This window comes from Danio rerio, chromosome 14 (genome assembly GCF_052040795.2).
Source record: "Danio rerio strain M-AB ecotype USA chromosome 14, GRCz13ab, whole genome shotgun sequence".
In the NCBI taxonomy this organism is placed as follows: Eukaryota; Metazoa; Chordata; class Actinopteri; order Cypriniformes; family Danionidae; genus Danio; species Danio rerio.
Window position 1 is genome coordinate 28,274,161 of NC_141034.1, and position 14,662 is coordinate 28,288,822.

Sequence of the window (14,662 nt, forward strand, 5' to 3'; positions counted from 1 at the left end):
CTTTTGGTCATAGATTAAGTGTTATTAGCAAAAACAGACACGTCACACTCAGACTTATGTTTTCTCATATTTAACTGTGGATGTAGGTTTGTATTTTATAGTGCCCAATTATGCTTTTTTAAGCATTACATTTCTTATAGTTTGAAATAGATGTTTGTGAATGTAAAGTCTACAAGATACACAATGAAGTCACTTCTGTAACTGATCTGCATTGATCCATAATGCATTATACCATTGACATTGCAACTTGACTCAAGAGATGGTGGATCATTATGGTAGTCTGTCAATTTTCACTGTTTCACACTTGTGACTTTAAATGCAAATAAGCTGGTTTACCCCTCCCACTTTTTGGCCAAGTTTATCATTAGATGTCAGATAAACACAGCACAATGACAAACAAACACTAGGAAAAAGATTTAGCAGAGATGTGCCAGTCACAAATACAAAACCGAACCAGGAAGTTTCCCAATGGTTATTTTATGTAACTGTTGTGGAGTTTATTCAGCATTTCTGCAACAATGAAGGGGCCACACTCTAACACACCCCATTTACACGGGGTGTCAGCTCCAACGTTTCTCATTTACTCCCAGTGACATTAAGCGTTGTCGAACTGAATTGTTGGTTCGCCTGTGCTGCTTCAGCGGCGTTGCTCGCTGCAGAAGTTGGGAGTTTCTCAACTTTTCAAGCAATAAATTTTATATGCTGGGTGAATACTTGGCTGTTATTCTTTTTCACAAGAATCTTGTCAGAAATCTTAAAGAAACCAGTCACCGGCTGGGCTACTTGTCATGGCATTTCTGTGTTTGCAGAATTTCTGAGTTTGCATGTTCTCCCAGTGTGCTCTGGTTTACCCCACAGTCCAAAGGCATGAAGTATAGGTGAATTGGGTAAACAAAAATTGGCAACACAGGCTCATTCTGAAAACGTAGTCCCGTGGATGTTTTTGGAGGCTGCGAATTATGAAGCAGGAGGTATGTATGGCTGCATTTCATTTTTTAAGCGAACGCTACGGGGTGGTATGACGTCGTTTCCTTACGCACTTACCGGCTGACCGCTTACAGTACCTCCATGTGGAGAGCTTTCCCGTCACAACCAGTTTGTCCAGTTAGCTTGTCGTGTATGTCAGCGGACTTGAGACACGAGGGCTTCCCTTTTCTTTTTCTGGACGGCTTTTGTAAATTGTTGGTTGGGTTTAGGGAAGTAAGCGGGTGGGCGGGTCAATCAGTAAAATTGGTTGGGTTTTGTAAAGGAGTAGGGTGGGTGAGTCGATTGGCCGGTCTATTGAAGCTGGGTTAAAAATTGGCATCAGTGTATGATTCTGTGTGAATAAGAAAGCCTCTGGGTGTTTTCTGGTGCTAGGCTGTGGTTGGAAGGGCATCCGCTGCATAAAATATATGCCGGAATAGATGGTTGGTTCATTCCACTGTGGTGATAAATAAGGGACTAAAGGCTGATTTATACTTCTGCGTCAAACACCGGTGTATGCTACGGCGCTGACGTGCACCTCTCAAAAAATGTAACAACAAGTCGCATCAACGCATAGCGCAAGCTCTGTGATTGGTCGGCTTGGTAGCGCTGATGAGTGTGGGCAGGACCGAGAGCCACGCAAATGGCGCGAGCGATTGTTTACAAGTGTGGAGTCCCGTGAAGGAGCTCCGGATGGAAAGTTTTGTTTTGTGTTTACCTTATAGTTAAAGTTGTTGCACGTCCGCCGGTTCCTGCCTCAAAATGAGCAAAATGAGTCACTTGTACAACCAGGAAGTGTTCAAGAAAACCAAAACAGAAGCGAAGAAACTCGACACAGAGGAACATTTACACCTCACTGCCAACTAGCGTTTCGGAAGTGTAATGCAGACCAACAGAGACAGCGCGCAGAAGTATAAATGCACAGTATAAATGTATAAGTATGTATAAGTATAAATGCCTGCGCCGTGAGTTACGCCGGTCACTTGACGCAGAAGTATAAACCAGGCTTAAGCCGAAGGAAAATGAATGAATGAACATGAAGTGTGATTAGCAGTTGATGTTACATTTTTTCAACATAAGATGGTAACAGAGACCAAATTATAATCAGTCCTACATTAAAAATTATGTTAATTACTCACCCCCTGAGACATTTGTTCATCTTCAAATAACAAATTAAGAGATTTTACATAAAATTGTGAGAGCTCTATTATCCTCCATAGACAGCAAAGTCCATAAAAATACAAAAGTTCCTGTGGTTTGGTGGTTCAATTAAAATATTATCAAGCTACAAGAATATTTTTGTGTACACATAAGACAAAAATAATGACTATTTAACAGATTCTTCTCATTATTACTATAGGGTTCGCATTCTTGGGAGTTAGTGTTCTGAATGCATGTCTTCCTCTTGTACGGTTGCATTGCTCACGTATTACCTCAGATGAGTCTTTTTCAAACAAAGGAAGTCACATGTGAGCATCCAGGGTACAAGTTTATGTCACTTATAATCTTGATCTGGGAGCAAGATCCTGTTTTGTTACATGAGACATTACATTCGAGTATTACAGTATTACATTAGACTTTAATTTAGTATTACATTATACTTTAAATGACGACAGGAAATGTTTCAAATACTTTTAAAGTGACATTTTTGAATTAGCAATGGGTTTTGCTGTTTAAGTGGTCAGCTGCAGATGCATGGCTGGAGAAAGCAGTCCCTTACACAGAGTTTGTTGTGACTCAAATTCTGGATTTAAATTAGCACTGCTGAAATACATCCATATTACAGTGCCACAAGTGTGATATTGCATTTATACAGCTTAACGGCATAATACAGTGTGACATTCTTGATATTGAGATATAATGTGATATTGCTAGACCTGCCTGGAACTACTTTAGCGAACCCAGGCTCATTCTGGTTAGCGATTACGTATCCCTATATACATTTCTGGAGAGGGAAAAATACGTCCCAGGAGCTACGTGTTTTTGCAGTTTTTTTATTTTCGTGAATCTTCCGGAGTCAGCTGTGTACACTTTTTCAGTTCTCAAATTTCTCTCGCAAGTGCCATTCACGCCTGTTGTTCTGACGTAAATCCACCAGAGGCCGCTCTCCACTGACTGACTGACCATCCGACTAATCCCCCCAACCACCCCATTCCCTAAACCCAACCAATAGTGTTTTAAAAAACACTAATTGACTGATTGAATCGCAGTGTTTTCAAAAGCAATCCAGAAAAAGAAAAGTCCTTATAGCAGCCTGATTTTTTTTAATGTTTTCAGATTTTACCACATTCGCACCCTGTTATATACTTGTTTATTTTAGTTTTTGGCTTTTGTCTTTGTCATACCTGCTTTCTAGAACCATTCTACGGCTGCTTAATTTTGGTAAAAATCATAATCACAATTATTTTGGTCATAATTGTAATCACGATTATTCCAAACGATTATAAGTTGAAGTCAAAATTATTAGCGCTTCTGAGGATTTTTAAAAAATAAATATTTCCCAAATTATATTTAACAGAGCAAAGAATTTTAACAGTATTTGCTCTAATGAAAGGCTTATTTGTTTTGTTTTGGGTAGAGTAAAAGCAGATTTAATAATTTTGAAACCTTTTTTATGGTCAATATTATTAGCCCCTTTAGGAAATATATATTTTTGATTGTCTGCAAAAGAAACTACTGTTATATAATGAGCCTTTGAATCATTTAAATTTGAACGTTTGTATTTAAAAAAATATTGACCAAAATATAATGTACTGTCATCATAGCAAAGATAAAATTAATCGGTTATTAGAAATGAGATATTAAAACTATTATGTTTAGAAATGTGTTTGAAAAAAAACTTCTTTCCAATAAACAGAAATTGGGGAGGAAAAGGGTTGCTAATATTCAGGAGGGCTAATAATTCTGACTTCAACGGCATATATTATTTTCCTCCCTGCAAAGGAAAGAGAAATAAATACAATAAAATAAAAATATGAAACAAACTGCTTTAAGCATCTTCACTGTAAGAAAAACACTTTAGCTACAAAAGTCCTTCAGTCAAGAGCAGAGAGGGATTTTCTCGTTGTTTTATTAATCATGATAAAACAGCCGGCAGCCATTGTGCTGTCACTTTAATGGTTTCGCTTTCACACGTCTTTTGATTCTCAACTCATTGTTTATTACACAAATGAGGGTTAATATGAATAATCACTAAACACTGCGTTTTGACACCTATTTGAACATTAAAGCGCTCACGTTAATGACTTTAGATGTGTGTGCTCTCTGCTCGTCGCAATGTGTGAATGAGACCAAGTGCTGAACACATGGTTCTGACTGTGTCTGTGCGCCGCACACACCTGTCACGCTTTTAAGAGCAACAATTGAGAACAACTGGAAAGGGGCGGTAAATAATGGAATAATAGTTTATCTCGATTAAGGGTTTTTCAAAATCGTTAGAAGCCATAATCGAAATCAAAATTGGATTTTCGATTAATTGCACAGCCCTAAACCATTCTTTACTGGACTCAAACCCCGTCGCAGCCAGTTCTGCTCTGTACCTCAAGTCCAGCAACATACGTCTACTGGACAAACTAATTACAGCGTGAAAGCCATTCATATAGAGGTAAGCACTCAGCTGGTAAGCAAGAAAAGCAACAGCATTATTCCGCACCTTAGCCTATGCTTTACAGACGAAATGTAGCCATACTTAGTTCTGGCTACATAATTCGCAATCTCCAGGAATGTATATAGGGCTACGTTTTCAGAATGAGCCTATGTTGACTTTAGCTGTGATTCCACGAAAATAATAGCACACCTCAGAATGTTTATCAGCCAATCAAAATTCAGCATTCAACAACAATAAAAAATAAGTAAAAACACATTGATAAATGTTTTAAGTTATGCTTGCCCTGGAAGTTTGAATTGGTCAGTTGGGTATTTTATCTTCAGACATGGTAAAATTTGTCCTTATCCGTTTAAGGTGCTACAGGGTGTGCAATTAATGAAACTTTGAAATGAAAATAGGGCATTTAGTGTCCTACACACACTGTAAGGGATAGACCAGTCACAGCAGACTAGACCATCTCACCAATCAGAGCAGAGTATGCTTGCGTAAAGGAGCGGTTGAGAAAGTATGAATCTTTAAACAAATCCTTGCAGACTGAAGAGGATTTGGACAAAATTAACGTCTTTTGACCTTGAATGGATGTAAACCTCCAAAACAAAATTATAAAGCTTTAAAATAGCACAAAAGGGCACTATAACTGTGACATGGGCTGTAATCATTGCGCTGATGGCTGTAGTATTACAGGTTGAAGCATACTGCTAGTTGTTACAGCAGGAAAAGATAAAACTAGCACTTGTGAAAATAAACATATAGTGGTCGTAGTAATAGTATTAGTAATGGTAGTAAAAGTAGAAGGAGTAGTATCAAAATGAGTAGTTGTAGCAGTATAAATAGCAGCAGTGGTTGTTGTGGTTATGGTGTTGTTAGTGGTCACGAGTCTAAGGCCAGTGGTACCAGACCAATGTGGTTAGCTGAAACACAGTACAAGAATTTGAGGCTTAAATGTGGGCGAGCAAAAAATGAAAGCTTTTAAGTATTTCGAAGCTGCTCTTGGCAGCTGTACCGACGAGCACCTTTATGGCCACTGATGAATTATTATTTTTTCCATGACAGGCATGCAGGTTTAGCAGACATCAACAACACGGGAGCTTTGAGTTACATCACATAAAAACTGAGTCACTGGATAAGTTTCGTGCTGGAACTGTGTTTTTGCTCTCTGGTTACAAACATCTTTATTTTAACTGCGAATTCTCCATAATCTCAGTAATTCCTTCATTTTAGTTTCACGCTCTCCTTACCTCTGATCCTTTGATTTGGGGTAGTTCAGATGATAAATGCTACCCAGAGAACCCCTGCTTTGTCCTCCACTTATCCACTCAGTCAAACCCTTACATCTTGGCCTGGATATGCAGACAGTATGCAGAGTCGGGCTCCTCTTTGCCACTATCTTCTGGCACAGACTACCTCGTGACTGAACGTGAGCCATCGGAGCCTCTATTTTACTGCACATAAGCTGATTTCTGGAGCCTTGGGCCAGTCCTGCGGTTGGCAAAAGAAAGCCATTAATATCAACTTTGGTCTCAATGTAAAGTGAAAAATGTAGTCTGTCTATGTATGCAAAAACCTGATGGAATGAAAAGACTCACCACAAAAGGATTACACTTGGCCTAACATCCTTAAATGCCATTCATGCAAAAACATTTTGACAGCAAAAACCAAATTCCACAAGGATTTGGTTTCTACTCCTCTCCATTGTCACTCCCAGGTTTTTAAACACTCTTTCATTAGCCTGTAGTTGAGCCTCTGGAGAGCGGCAGAAGAAGCCGCTGAGCTCTCAACAGTTTGTTGAGAACAAAACTAGAGCAAAGTGCTTCCGCAAATTAACTTAAAGCAATAGTTAACTTAAAGCAATATTCAAAATTGAAAATGTACTTACTATTTACTCTTCCTTTAGTGGTCCCAAACCTTTATGAGTTTCCTTCTTCTGCCAAACACAAAAGAAGATATTTTAAAGAAAGCTGGAAATCTGTAACCATTGACACCCATCTTAGGAAAAACTAAATATGGATGTCACATTCCTTAAAGAATACAGTGCTCAGCATATACAAGTACACCCCTCACAAACCTATCTTTTATATTCATATTTTTAGGAAGCGATATTATATTTGTGCATACACATTAAATTAGTCAGTACTAAAGCCAAATCTGGAGCTTATCTAACAAAATAACTTACAATAACTGTCTAAAAACTAGTACACCTAAATTTATATGCTATAGAAAAATATTAAATACAAATTTTAAAAAGAGAAAAAAAATCAAGAGAAGCAAAAATAACTGGAAAAATGTAGTTAAAATTTTGTATTTTTTTTCGCTTTATAATTGTATTATCTTTCAATTTCCAAATATGTTTGCTGACTAAAATTTTATTTTAATAAATATATCTGTTTTATAAATCTGTTTTGTTTAATATATTCACTGAGAAATGGAGAAAAATATTCATTTTCAAAATGGGGTGTACTTAATTATGCTGTGTTTAACAAAGGAATGAAACTCATAAAGGTTTGAATTAGATGAAATTTGACTAAATATTTGGGTGAACTATCCATTTATTCTTATCCAAAATAACAAAAATGAGCAGCTCATCAATAGTGAGCTGTATCATACATTTTTACTTTTCTAATCCTTTTATGACTATGAGGGTTGTAGTGCAAAAAAAGTAAGCACATGTCTTAGTTTTTAAGGAAAAAGCTAACATTTTAGAACAAACGTAGGCTCTGTTTTCAAATGAATTCATTAATAATTCTTATTTTCTGAAGGAAAAAAATATAGCTCAGAAAATGATGTTGTAAAGATTATTAGTGCGAAGATTATCAGACACCTTGCAGTACTTACTACGTGGATAGCTATACTTTCTATGGAGCATTGTAACCATCACGCTACATGCTTTTAAGCTTATAATTGAGGAATTTGGAATATTAAATATAAACATGGACTTAAACTGCATCCGAAATCGCATATCTCCATACTATAGTACACTAAAAACAGTATGTGAGCCGAGTAGTCTGTCTTAATTCATAAAATTCGAAAAACATTATGCAGATGACCTACTGTTCGCGGATGACCTACTGCTTCTGGCGAGATTCTGAAGTGTTCATCGGATGGACGCTACGCTATCCCATGATGCAACACAAGAAAATTCATTAATGGGAGTAAAGTGTCACAACATTAAGTGTCACGTAATGATGACAAAATAGCAGATGCAGTACGGCAGAGTTCCATTTATACTGCTCACATTCATACTGCAGAGAACCCACTTTTCTAACGGCCAAGTAGTACATTTAAATTCAAATGCAGTACCTACTGAGTAGGTGATTTCGGACGCAGCCCACGTTCTGACTTTTGTCTTTCCTTACCTGCCATCTTAGATCTATTATTATTATACTATTGTTAATAATTGGATCTATTATTTTTACAATTTTAACCAATGTTTTATGCCTTTAGCATAAAGGATTTATGACTGATATGAAAAATAGTTTTTTGTGCCATCGCTCTATCAAGAAACAATACAATTTCCCTGTAATTTTAGGTCAAACATATTCAAGTAAATGGTCACATTTGACTATATTTAGCTCGGGAGGGAAACTAATGCTATGTGGAAACTTCCACTATGGTGATTTCGGCAGAATACAATAATCTGAAAGAGTATATAAATGAGCCAATGAAATGCCAATGAGTTGGCAGCGTCAGCATGCACAGCTGTCGCTACTTACAATCAATTTGGAATAAAAGCGCAGTACGTGCCAAGCTGAGGCATCCTTTTCGCTTCAGACCCTTTCACAAAGCTTCTGAGAGAGTCGATGAGATTTTTTCTCCGGCTGATACGACAGAGAAAGAAAGAACAAGGTTTCCTGTCCTCAGATGATGGGCATAAGCACTGCGTTTCATGTCTGGGGGTTCAGCATGTTAAAGCAGTGCTCACGGGCATTGCATGCCATCACTGTGGTGGCATGTCTGTTGCGCAGTTAAGGGTGCTCAGTGCTGCTACTTACGCCTGTTTCACACCGCAAGCGTCAGCGGCGCGTGAGCAGAGCGTGAGCAGCGCGTTTGTTTTTAGCGTCCATGTTAACAGATTAGAGCTTTCATAGCGCACGCAGCAGCAGCGCGTCAGAGCGAGGCGTGAGCGTCGCCGAAGCAGCAGTGCAGCGATAGTTTCGGCGCTGGGTCTATTTTTGATGCGCTGCTCACGCTCAATTAAAGTGACAGTGCATTGATAATGACCAAAACACATTGAATGACAGTAAAAATGAGCAATTTTACCCAATAAATGCGTTAATAATGTCAAATGGTTTATATATAGTCATTCAAATGAACTTAAAATGATTAAAAACGGCAACAAGCATTTATTTAGGCCCGAACTACAAAACCAAATGTAAAACAATTTTACTATCAGTTTTGCTTAAGTTGCACACTAGTGTTGTAGGAGAGGGGAAATGGAATATTTACGGGATTTGTAGTCCATAGCGCAGTGTATTGTGGGTAGTGTAGTTCGACACGCATGCTGGATTATGTGAGCTCGCTGTGTTTTGTGCAGCTGAGCAGAGCAAGAAAGTTTTAATCGGCTTTGTTTATGTTCACTCGAATTATTCCTACCGGGAGCTGTTTGCACTGTGAACCTGACAACATGAAAATAAGTAAAAGAATGGCATGCATTGGTTACTTTTGTCCGTCTCATCCTCTGCACGAGCATGAATTAACGAGCTGTCATTCTGCTGCTGGACATCACTGAAGCGGAGAAAGTAACACTAGTTTGTATAAATATCATTATTACTATATTGTATAAATATGATTATAACTAGGTCTACAGCAACCTGATAATCAAAAAACAAATGACATGATAGCACTGGCGATTGTCTTCTGACTGTAGACACTTCTCATTTAAGTTAGCTTGAGAAGCAGACAGTACTATTTGATCTATAAAATTTGTAAAATAAACATTTGCAGGTTAAAGAAACAGCATAGGAGGGGCCTTGGTGCAGATGAAAAGTTTAAAAAGTGTATTTGTATATAGAGAGACATGGGCAAGTAGATAGAATAGACAGAGATAGGTTGATCTCTGCAGCAGCTGCCAAAGAGCTGCGCGCTGCAGACGCAGCTGGTGTGAAAGGCAAACGCCTGCGTGCTGCTACTGCTCGACATACGCACTGCTCACGCTCTGCTCACGCGCCGCTGACGCTTGCGGTGTGAAACAGGCGTTAGTCGGAGGTGCAGACGGGGGTGGAGCAGCTCTCGTAGACAGGTGCTCTGACAAGCAGTGGATGTGGATGGTTCGGCGTTGGGAAGCAGTCTTATGGCCCCGCCAATAGATGACTCATCACATCCGACTGCACCACCATGACTTCCTGAGTGAATGTACCAACGGTGTCGCCAAACAGGCCAGCCTGGGATATGGGCGAGTTAAGAAAGCATAATTTGTCAACTTTGCGCACATCTTTTCTTCAGGTTTAGCCAGAGGAGGCGTTCCTGGACCACTAATGTGGCCATCGTCCTTCCCTGGGCACATGCAGCGGACTTTTGGTCCATAGAGCTCAGTCGGTTGCGGTGCTTGTAACAAGCCTGGGTCAAAGCCACCCTCGTGCAGTTGGGCCAGCGCATGCGCATGGTAGCGCTGGTAGGTGGCCCTAGCGTGCACGGTTGGAAGCAACCTGGCCCGCAGCTGTGTAGGCTCTGGCTCCGGGACAGGAGACGAGGCTGACTCCACCAGGAAGAGACACCATGCGGGCCCTCAACGGCACTCTCAATCTGGGGAATTGACTCGTACCCTCATGGCTGCTCCACCATCAAGGGAGGTGAGGGCAGAGGTGCACGCAGACCTCAACTCACTGATTTAGCGCTCACGGGATCAATTGATTACGCACAGAGACAGGGTGCTTTGGCACCTCAACCTTTTGGGGCTTCAGGTCAACCGAGAAAAAAGCAAGCTCAACCCGTACAGAGGATCTGTTTTCTCAGGTTGTGCCTCTAGAACAAGTGTCCAGGCATGTCATCGTTTTGACGACTTCTTAAAGTTGCGCCGGGGGGCTGTGTGATGCAGGCATGCAGCTGTGGGTCCGTAGGAACCTGTTTGCATTGGCGTTTTAATCACCTGGAGCTGACGGCAGTGTATCTCGCGATACTAGAAGGAAAACATGTCAGGTCAGGATGGACAGCACAGCAATGTTGGCGGATATCAACCACATGGGAGATATCCACTTTCTCCACATGTCTCAGCTTACTCGCCGTCTGCTCCCCCAGAGTGGTACACGGCGGAATTGCTGCATTCCATTATTTGTGATCTGTACAACAAGCCCAGCCTTCTTGTAGATGTGCACAAAGTAAACAGTACAAAAAATTTACCCTAAGTTAGGGTTGTCGCGATATCATTAATTCACATTACGATACTATACCAGCTGAAGTATCTTGATGCCAAGTAGTATTGCGATACTGTAATTCATAACTCAAATCTATGAAATAAAAATTCATAATTCCCTTATTATTAAAAAAAGTGCATAAGTTATTTTTATTTATTTTGTAGATAACTGATCAATAAAAAAATACATTAAAATAAAGATACAAATTTTACAGAACGAAATTCATTACAAAAAGAGCAAATTCAGTGGTTAAATTGTTTCAATGTTTCCTGTTGCTCTTTTGGGTTCTTCATCTATTGTTTTTGTTGTTGTTGTTTTTTTGTCTAATCAGGTAACAATCCAAAGTAATTCAAAAATGCACTTTGTGAGTTATTCTTTTTAAGAGATTGTTACAGTTGTTGTAGCTACTGAATCATATTGACAGGAAGAGAAAAGAACTGATTCAGTTGTGCATTCAAACTGAAGCATCAGAAAATGTGCAATAGGCTACCATAAAATTCTAAACAGTTTTGCAATCTTAAAGTGCTCCAAAGCATATTCAAATAAAAAGATGTATTGTTGCACAAACGTGTGAGCATTTTAGTGACTTATGTGCAACATTATGTATTGTAGATCATTGTAATCAGACCATTAATCACAAAACTACCGTTTACAAACTACACTGGCACCGCCAGTATTTTCAACATAGGCTTATTCTGAAAATGTAGCCCTATATCCGTTTCTGGAGACCGCAAATTATGTAGCCAGAGGTATGTATGGCTGCATTTTATTTTTTTAAACGAACAGAACGCAGTATGACGCCGTTCATTTTCTCACTTACCAGCTGACCACTTACCTCAGTATAGATAGCTTTCCCGCAGTAACCAGTTTGTCCCGTTAGATATCCAAATACATCGGCGGACTTCGGGTAAGGAGGAGGGTGGGTCAGTCAATCAGTCATTCAGTCAGTCATTTAAACAGTCAAATAGTCCGTCAACTCTGGTTGATTATTGAAAGAACAGCAGGCGTGAATGGCACTCACGAGAGAAATTTGCGATCTCAAAAAGCATACACAGCGGTCTCTCGTGGATTCACAAAAAACAAAAACTGCAAAAAACGTACCTCCTGGGAGTTAATGCATGGTCTCCAGAAATGTATATAGAGGTATGTTTCAGAATGAGCCTGGGTTGAGTATTTTGGAGCCATAGTATCACGATACTACCATAGTACCGGTAAACCACGCAACTCTACCCTAAGTATTGTATTTTAAATTTGCTAATTGTAGACAGTGTGTGCTATTGGATTTCTCAACTGAAACGTGCAACAAAATGTAACAAAGACTTGATTTAGACTACAATAAGATTTTGATCTGATTAAGCATTTGAAGCCTTAAAATGTTCCCCTCTTTAGCTTACTCACTAGGTGTTGTAAGAGAGTGAGTGTGTTTATGGAGATAAATGTGAATTCTAACAGGTTTAATAGGTTATGGCAGTACAACACCCAGAATTTATGCGATCAGCCATGCATCTCCTTAATCACCTAGACTTGCATCATTAAAAAACTATAAATACCTGCTCCAGTGTGCAAAAATAGACTGTTAAATCCAGATTTATTGACCAATTGGCTGATTTTGAAGCGTTTTTATTTGTTTTCATTTAGCCAGTTTCAATAAAATCCAGTTTTGACAAGTAGTCGACAAGGTGGCTAGAATGCAGGTGTTATTCCCTTAATGTGATTACAGCGAGAGTGAACTGTGAAGTTCCTTAAACAGCTCAACAGATGGAGAAAAGCATGGCATCAAGAAGATGGTGCAGGGTGTCACGGCCTGGCACGAAAATCTGGAGACCAACAATCAGCAGCTGTGACACGCACAAAACTTCAATGACCCGGAGATGTAAGCGTGACTAAAAATACCAAGAGGAAAAAAAGAACTATTAATAACTTAGCCGTGAGAGGAAGGAGTGAATTACTGCAACAATGAGCCATGAGACACACACATGCACTTGGACCTTGAAGCGACTGGGGTACAAAAATTGGTACCAGCTGTCTAGCCTGCAAATATGTTGCTGTGGAAAGGCAAAAGTGTCCAAATGTGAGGAATTAATCATTTACTCATAAAATCTGGCCACTTAAGAAACCTCAGGCACTCCATGTATTTGCTTCCATTTATGTGTGGTGGTTCTGGCTCTGCTCTTTCTGCATCAACTTTGCTATCCAGTTTTGCATGGGAATGCTGAGCCGAGGGGGAGATGTGAGAACCGTACCACCTACATGCCAGGTGCTTTACAGCAAGTGACACGAACAGCTTAACACCGTTTAAGCCAGATCTCCAAACAAAGGTTGACAACCGTTTACAACAGTACACTGAAGAACAACTGTTTTGCTTTGTAGGAAGTTGTGATCACTTTTAATACAAGAAGAAAATTTACTAGAGTGAATCCTGCAAAATAACATGCATTTACTATAGTTACTGTTCTAAAAAGGTTAGTAGATCGATTAAGGTGATCTTTCGGTCTCAGCCATTTCAATCCCTTTCATTTATCTTCAGAACACAAATGAAGATCTTTTCTGATCATTTCTGACTGACTCTGTATCAACACAGCAGAGGCTAAGCACATGCTTGTGGAGGCGTGAAGCTTTTCCTGGTAACGTAGAGCCGATTCAAAAATCACAGCACAATATGTTAGCTGACCAATCAGAGCCTCTTGAGGGTGGGCCTTTCAGAGGAACTAGGAAATGCGAAAATTGTTTTCATGTTAGCTGAGTAGCTGTATATAATGAAAGTAAGTGAACCATGAGCACACGTTGCTTTTTATCTTATAAACAAAACCAAGTCATAAAAATAAACTCTGGATCACCCTTTAAAATGACAGCGTAACTAATGAAAAGCAAATATACATTTACATTTGTCTACAATGAAAAGAAACTTACAAATGTGATTTGGCCAATAGAAATGAGTAAATTCACCCTGAATGCAACAATATACAGACTATTGTGTGTACATATGTATAAATTAAAAAATAGTTCAAGTCTCACCAAGTACATACTGAATGCCTTTCTTTATAGTCTGAGTTGTAATGGCTCACTCTGACTCAATGGATTCCTTTCCCAAGTGTCAAGCTCTTTCAATGACTCAGAAATCGTAAAATAAGTGGTTTTCTCCTGTGTCATATGTAGCGTTGACCAATGCCTTCCATTTCACAACCTCTGGCTTGCCTGACTTTACATATCAAACAGCTCCACTCATGGGGATGGCATGAAAAAGTGCTAAAGGCAAATTTTACATCAAAAACTATACAGTATATTACACATAAGTCATTCTGAGCTGGCCTATTTGGCCGGGAGATGAGTTGCTACATTTGCTGAATTGATGCCTCGGTATCCATAAAAACCTGGCAGACACTGCACTTATATCTAGTGACTTACTCCCAAACATTCCAGGAAAAGCAGGCCTGATTTCAAAGAAGGACTTGTCACACATCTCTATTTAACACAGTGAAGGGGTGACATGATCTCAGCGTTAACTCCAGTGACTCAGTGCTTTTGCTGAAAAAAAAAATGTCAGTCTTTCATATGCGCACACACACACACATCATATAAACACACACATCGGAGCATCTGTGAGTCTTTGGTTTATGGGTCTAGAGCCGCTCCGCTGCCTGAGAGGACTCTGTTGACACGACTGTTTTATAAGTCAATAAAATATCATTCAGAATCACTGGGCTCTTGTATAACTTGAAAAGCCACATCTGTGGACCGTTGA

The 14,662-nt window shown here is 39.4% G+C and overlaps 2 long non-coding RNA genes across 4 annotated transcripts in view; one reads left to right on the top strand and one right to left on the bottom strand.

Moving 5' to 3' along the window:
- The window catches only part of LOC141377516 (uncharacterized), a 113,928-nt gene that overhangs the window by 76,395 nt on the left and 22,871 nt on the right, over nt 1-14,662 (top strand). The gene's annotated exons all lie outside the window — the stretch shown is intronic.
- Nucleotides 2,968-11,795, bottom strand: LOC147833960 (uncharacterized). The gene is made up of 4 exons (XR_015507483.1): nt 11,756-11,795; nt 6,450-6,497; nt 6,160-6,370; nt 2,968-6,052 (listed from the first exon to the last, which is right to left on the bottom strand). It is a non-coding gene; the product is annotated as an uncharacterized LOC147833960 (long non-coding RNA).